The sequence below is a fragment of the Sus scrofa genome, chromosome 7, assembly GCF_000003025.6.
Source record: "Sus scrofa isolate TJ Tabasco breed Duroc chromosome 7, Sscrofa11.1, whole genome shotgun sequence".
Classification (NCBI taxonomy): domain Eukaryota; kingdom Metazoa; phylum Chordata; class Mammalia; order Artiodactyla; family Suidae; genus Sus; species Sus scrofa.
In genome coordinates, this window is record NC_010449.5 from 79661434 (window position 1) to 79669456 (window position 8023).

An 8023-nucleotide genomic window follows, 5' to 3' on the forward strand; every position below is an offset into this window, starting at 1 on the left:
AATCTGAGAAAAGGAAATTAACCAATTCAAAGCAAGGAAAGAATAACAGAGAAGAGGAATATACTAACTTCCAAAACAATATTGGACAAGTTCTGTTCATCACCTTTTGAAGAATAAGACAATTGGAAATGGTGGATTAAGGTGAAAATTAGCTATAACTTGAAGCATTTTACAGAGTAATTTTATGGAGAACAAGCAAAAAATATTTCTTAATTATTAAAAAAAATCACCCAGATATATGATGAATACTAAATAAAATAATTAACATAAAATGTCCAGCATGGGGTCGGAAACACAGAAAGCTCCAATGTTAGAGCTCTTTATCCTTATTAATTACAGTTCTAGAGATGCGCAGCAACATGATAAATACCTAAATGTAATGAACACATAAAATTAATAGAGATCTAAAATTCCAATGACATTATTTTTTTCTGTTGTCATTGAGGGCAGATCTAATGCCTTTTATCTTAGAGTATTTAAGATATCTTCCTGTAACTCACAAGCTGATGGCAGAGTTTCTTCATTGGCGCCTTCATCTTGTTCCTGAGTGTATAGATGACTGGACTCAGAAAAGGAGTGAGAACTGCACCAAAGATAGCAAAAAACTTGTCCAGCTGTGATGAGGGGAAGGGCCAGGTGTAGAAGAAGATTAGTGGCCCAAAGAACAAAACCACCACAGTGACGTGAGCTGACAAAGTGGAGAAGGCCTTGGATAAACCACCCGAGGAGTGTTTCCAAACAGTGACCAGAATGAAGACATAAGAAATAATCAGGATGAAGAAGGAACCCACAGAGATGAGTCCACTGTGGCTGTGACCATGAACTCTAGCCTGTAGGTCTCTGTGCAAGCAAGTTTAATGAGTTGGGGGAGGTCACGGTAAAAGCTGTCCAATGCATTAGGACCACAGAAGGGCAAGTCTACAACAGAAGCCAATTGGGCCACTGAATGGATGACACCAAGGGCCCAGGAGGCAGCCAAAATCAAAATGCACATTCGTGGGTTCATGATGGTCAGGTAGTGGAGAGATTTACATATGGCAACATATCTGACAAAGGCCCATAGCAATGAGCAGCACCATTTCTGTGCCCCCAATAGCATGAATATAGAAGATCTGAGTTATACAACCCCCAAAAGAGATGGCTTTGAGTTTTCTGAAAATGTCATAAATCACTTTGGGGGCTGTAATCCAGCAAACCCCCACATCAAGAAAGGAGAGGTTGGCCAACAGAAAGTACATGGGGAGTGCAAGTTAGGATCAGAGCTCACAGAGAACACAATGAGTAGGTTTCCTATCAGGCTCACCACATAGAACACAGAGGAAAAAAGGAAAAGAAGAAGCTGGATTTCCCATGAATTAGAGAGTCCCAGGAACACAAACTCAGACACAGCAGAGTGATTGACTCCACCCATTGCCTTTGCAAGCAGAGGTGACACAATTTTACCTGAAAAAGAAAGTAAAGAAGACATCAATGTTGTAGGGAGTTTCTGCATGAGTTTCAAGTCATAAATAAAAAATGTTGCCTTACTTACAAACCCATTAAATTGTAGTTGCAGAAAATAGGCAGTAATTCATTGCCACAAAACACTGCTTCTAACACCCCAGCCTAAAATACTCTCAGTTTCCATAAGAGGCAGCATAGGAGTGCCTTGGAGTAACCTGAGGAAAGAAAGAGGAAATGGAATATAACTTATTCATTTGTCTCTCACAGTTGGTTATTCCTGCCCATGGAGTTTGAGACAATTTTGATGACCTTCCCTTTCCTTACTCCCTTATTACCTGCTACATGCAATGCCATTAGTCTTATCATTACACATTAATACTCTCTCATGTTTAGCGTTGCTATCACAGTGTTATCAAATCACTTTCCTCTTTCACATAAGATAAAAGATAATACAGAAACCCCCAAATTTTCCAGCTTTTGTCGCTCAGCTGGAGCGAAAGTGATCACATAGCTTAAGCTGTGAGAGTATATGATGGAATTAGGACATGCCAGAAAAGAGGTTTGTGCTGCAGAAGCTAGACATGGATGAGCTAATGCAATGTAGCAAACCAAATTCTATGTGATTGGTATTTGTAGATCATTGTCCATGCCATGAACACTTTTCTTGGCTCACACAATTTCAGAAAGAACCTTGCATTTGGAAGCACAAGATTTGTGAGCAAGTCCTAGACCTAAGTCTGTGGGAAGCTAGAATAAGTTCTTTCTCCCATCCTGTCCACACTTGACTCATTGCTCAAATTCATTTACATTATCAGTAAAGTATAAGGAACTGGGGTGGAAGATGCTAGGTAATCCTTTCAAGTTGGACATTTCTGTGACTTTATAACAGAATGCCAGCGCAGGATGTAAGGAAGCTCACCACAACGATGGCATTCTCCACATTTGAGTGCTACCACCATCTTTACCCTCATCTGCAGCTGGTTTTATGTCCCATATCCAATAGAAAGCCTTCTCTTCACCTTAATCTCCTTCTTCTCTAATTCCTTTTGCATAACTTATGACATATTAGAATATTATTATAGATTTTCTATGTCATTTATTTTGCCCTTTACCATACCCATAAGTAATCCATAGAACAAACATTTCCTAGATGTCTAATTAGCAGAATGCATTGTTCCAGGACACTGTGGACTTCTGGAAGTGTCATAATATTATTCACTACCTTTAAGGTTTTACATTTTAGCCCACAAAAAATAAAAATGATAAAAATGTACTTATATAAAAATGTCAAATAAGAAGTATAATCATAAAATTTTTGAAGTAGAAAAAATACACATGAGCCTGACTGATCAGGGCTATCTTAGGTAAAAAATTAAGATCTATGCTGCACTTTGAGATATGGATATAATTTATTTGGCTGTACAGCATCATATTTGATATTAAAGAATTGATGAGACTCAATCAGGTAACATCTCCCAGTCTGAAGAAGTTTTGGCGAGCTAGCTATGAAAATATAATAGCAACCCACATCAAAACAAAAACAGTGGCTATCTTGGGCAAAACACCACAATAACATCTTTATATACATGTTCAAAAACCATAAAAGTTGCTAATATTAACTCCATTTCACAGTAAGGGAAATAAAGACCATGAGAAGGGAAACCCCAGGTTAGACTGGTAAGAGGTAGAACTGCCTTTATCCAGTATACAGAAAAGATCTTGCTCTTTTCTCATGACTTTCTGATTATTTAACACCCCTTAGTCCCTCTCCAGTGCCCCACATTCTACTCCCAGCATCCTAGGCTGATCTAAGTGAGAGAGAAGGAAGCTTTGTCCTCAAGTGTCCGTAAGTATCTGGGTTTCTTAAGGTGCTTCAAACACAGTCATAATTCATCCTACCTATTTAAATAACCATGGTCAGAAAAGGCAAATCTGCATAATGCCTGATCTCAGAGCTCCTGGTGGAGTTCCCAGACTGCCATTGTCCTGGCCCACATGAACTCCTTTCGCTTCCGGTAGAGACTCTGTTCGTAGTGCTCTCTTGTTAACGGGGGAAAGAAAGGGGCTCTGTCTTCACATCAGGAGATGAAATAAAGCCCAGAACTAAACCAAGTCAAATTCCATTCACACTTACAATACTGGCTCCTAACTTTTCTAATTCCCTTTCTTGGGTCTCAATCTTGGATAGCAATGGCTTAAAGGAAAAAAAGTAATTTCAGTTTCTGACTGCATGTTCTCTTTCCTCTCATGCGTATTGATTCTTCTTTAAGCTCAACTGAAGTTGTTTCTGTTGTACAAGGTAGCAATTAATTGATTTATTTACAAATGATCCTTCACCAGAGATGTTTATTCAATACTGACCTTGGGGACGTCAACATTATACACCAATATCCCTAAGCTATTTCTATATTTGTCACCAACACACTCATATAAAGACCTGACATGTGACTATTACAAAAGAGTTAACCATATTCAACTTTGCCTGGTTAAAACTAGTATTGCTTCATGTATATGAAGCTTTATAGTGAAAGTGAATAATAGTGAAGACTATTATTGTGAAAGATATGGCTAATTGGCACAGTAAAGTGCTTACCAGATGATACTGCAGAGATTTGGGCTTGCTGACATGGGTTCATTTATCCAAGGTAATTGTCACCCAGAATCCTGGCAGACCAACATAGGAAGCTATGAATGAATCACAAAAGGAGGGGAAAAAAGAGATTTTAAAAAATGTTTAAACATCATCCTCTTAATTTGAAATATTTATCTCATAAGTAAGATTAAAGAATCTCTAAGGAATATGTAAATATACTTGGCTTTTCTTAAATTAAAATCAACTCAACCAAAAAAAAAATTAGCAAGTTAAATAGGAAACTTCATAAAAATCCTGTGTGTATGTGTGTGTGTGTGTGTGAATTATCTGTAAGGCTATTCCACTCTACAATCAAAAGCTAACATAGTCATAATCTAGGTGGAACAGTTTAACTATCGATTTGACTACATGATCCATAATTTCACACCAAAATTAATACTTTTAACTCAGAAATAACTTTAGTGTGTTGGACTAAACACACTATGGATTCATAATCTACATTATGAATCAAAAAAATTAAATTCTATTCAAGTTTATTCAGTGACTTACTCTGTAACTTCAATAATACACTTCATTTCTCTATAGTATTATTTCCTCAACTGTAAAATGAGCAGGTAATAGAAAATTATTTCTGCAGCCCCTTGCAGGTCCAAAGTTTCCTATGTTGTGTACAACTCTAGTATTCTCATTGATTCATGGAGAGAGGAAGAGAGTACAAGAAGAAGAGATAAACATCAAAGGAAAAGTATCAGATAGTAAGGTCTGTTTTTGCATATACAGCTTAGAAAACTTAAGGAAGAGAAAATTCAGAAGATAAATAAAATTTAATTTTTTACTAATTATCATAGAAATAGTAAATGCAAATTGTAAGAAATAGTATTACTGTTTGGTGTGAGAGAGAGGAAAGAAAATCTTTTTGCCTCATATACAGCCATATACTGCCTGACTCACTCCAGTGGGTCATAGAAGTGAAAATGACCATAATTATGTGTGTGTTTTTTTCTAGGCTCTCTATTCCATTAATCTTTGTACCTATTTTTGTGCCAGTATTATTTTGTTATGCTTAATGTAGCTTTACAGTATAGTCTGAAGTAAGGGAGCGTGGTTCCTCCAACTCTTCTTTCTCAAGATTCACTTGGATATTTGAGGTCATTTGTGTTTCCATACAAATTTTAAAATTATTTGTTCTACTTTTGTAAAAAAATAAAAATGGCATTGGGATGGGATTGCACTGAATCTCTAGATTGTCTTTGGTAGTATGATTATTTTAGCGATATCACCTCTTCCAGTCCATGGACATGGTATGTATTTCCATCCTGTTTTTGTCATCTTCAGTGCTCAGTAGTTCACAATGCCTTTGAAAAGACAAATTCCTAGTTTAGAATGTGTTGCTATAACTTGGTTCCATACCATCTTTCCATGATCATCTCTCTTTATGTTCCAACTTTCAAGAAATATTTTTTCCCCTTAATACTAACTGCTCTATTACCCATCAATGGCCTCCTCCTAACTCCTTACAATCTGACAGCTACCCCAGCATCTTCTTTAAACATGAAGATCACCAAATACCTCAGAGTAAATAAATCTTCATCATTCTGGTCTCTCTGCATCATCTTATACTATTCACCGTTTCTTGCTTTCTGAGGAATATTATAACTAATGAGCTGTGAAAAGACTTTGTCATCTCTCTCCCTGTTGGCAATGTCTGTTCCACAGGCTGAACCTAAAGAACATAATTCCTCAGATAAGAATTCTAACTAGTTATTAACATAGAAAAGGACTTAAATCCTTATAAGATTTAAGTTCCCATTATGTTGTATACCTAAAACTAATATGTCTTATACTTTAATTTCTTTAAATACAAAAAAAACCCCACAAAGGTTAGCCAAAGGAGGAACATTTGAACAAAGGACTGAAAGCAGTGAAGGAGGGGAAGTGTGGATATTTCTAGAAGCTTGAGTTGTTACTTAGCAGGGGAAGGAATAGTTTAATTTTTTGAATACAGATGAAAAAAAGTCAAAAGTCATTCCCATTACATGAGCCAGAAATATTTCTGTTCACCAAACATACAGAAGTATCCATAAGTGATCATCTCTGAAGCAGGTATCATTTGAATCTGAAAGGTTCACTGCCAGATAGCCTAGTAAGACCATCTCATTTTTTTAAATTTATTTTTGCTTTTTAGGGCCACACCTGCAGTATATGGAGGTTCCCAGGCTAGGGGTCCAATCAGAGCCTAGGGGTCCAATCAGAGCATGGGATCCAAGCTGCGTCTGCAGTCTACACCAGAGCTCACGGCAGTGCTGGATCCTTAACCCACTGAGCAAGGCCAGGGATCTAACCCACAACCTCATGCTTCCTAGTTGGATTCATTTCCACTGCTCCACAATGGGAACTCCTGTACCACATCTTCTTTATCCATTTCTCTGTCATAGACATTTAGGTTGCTTCCTTGTCTTGGCCAATGTTAACAATGTATTATTTGGATGGAAGACCATCTTATTTAATGTCCTCCTTCTCTAAGCATTCTTATGTGGACACAACTGAAATAAAAAATTTAACTAAAGTTACTAACATAGGGAAGGACCTAAATCCTTGTAGCTTAGCGGTCAAAGAGTAGATCAAGGCTACATACACAATGCACAGCTTAACTTTAAACATGTGCAAATGTGTAAACTCTAAAACCTGTGTTAGGCATCCTTTTGAGGGTTTCATAATGGTTTTCTCATTCCTCTCCAAACCTTCAGATATAATTTATTTAGGATGATTATTTAGGTTAGTTTATTTCTGCTGAATCCTCAGTAGAGATGGAAACTATTATAATCCAGTAGATATTGATCTTTTATACACTTGAGAAATGCCAAAGGATTTTAAATCTACTTGTCTGTGATTCAGCTATATAATTAAAACAATTATTACACCTTTCTATAATCTTATGATATCTAGAATACTTTTTATTATTAATGATATCTCCTTTTTCAACTTTAATATATTAGTAATTCTCTGCTCCTCTTTACTATCTGTATACATAATTTCCATTTCCTTAACATGCTAATTAAATTTGATTATAAAATATTAATGACTCTTATTTTATTTTATTTTATTTATTTTATTTTATTTTGGTCTTTTTGTCTTTTTAAGGCCACACACGCGGCATATGGAGGTTCCTAGGGTAGGGGTCTAATCAGAGCTGTAGCTGCCAGCCTACGCCACAGCCATAGCAACTCGGAATCCGAGCTGCGTCTGTGACCTACACCACAGTTCACAGCAATGTAGGATCCTGAACCCACTGAGCGAGGCCAGGGATCAAACCTGCATCCTCATGGATGCTAGTTGGGTTCGCTAAACAATGAGCTAAAACAGGAACTCCATATCTAATTTTAAATATGATTCAGTTGTTTCCTGCCTCTTACAGGTCATACATCTGTTAATTTTTATCTCATATTGGCTTTAGAAAGAATTTATATCATATAATATATATATATATAATATTAATATTATATATACTATAGCTATACTATATCCTCTGAAAATAAATACACTGTATATTAAAATATCATTATTCTTTATGGTTAGCAATATGAGTCATGAGCTCATCCAAATTGAAAATGTTCCTATTCTCGCACATAATTACAACAAAGTTAATTTCTTCAAGTTACGTCTTAATATAAATGCTATTTTTAAATCTATTTCATTAATAATTTCCTAGGATATAAATACTAAATTTTATAATATTAATTTCTTTTTTTCTAAAAGTTCACAACCTCTAAAAACCTTCCATTTCTTTTGTTGCACAATGGATCAAGGAAGAGTATAAGAAAGAAGTATATAATTCATATTTTACAGATAAGAAAATAGGACTTGGAGTTCCTGCCATGCTGCAGTGGGTTGAGAATCCACCTGCAGGGATTTCCTGCTGTGGCACAGTGGGTTAATGATCTGGCTTGTCTCTATGGAGGTGCCTGTTTAATCCACAGCCCAGTGCAG

The 8023-nt window shown here is 36.2% G+C and overlaps 1 pseudogene; it reads right to left on the bottom strand.

The window, feature by feature from the left end:
- LOC110261726 lies at positions 477–1411 on the bottom strand (annotated as a pseudogene).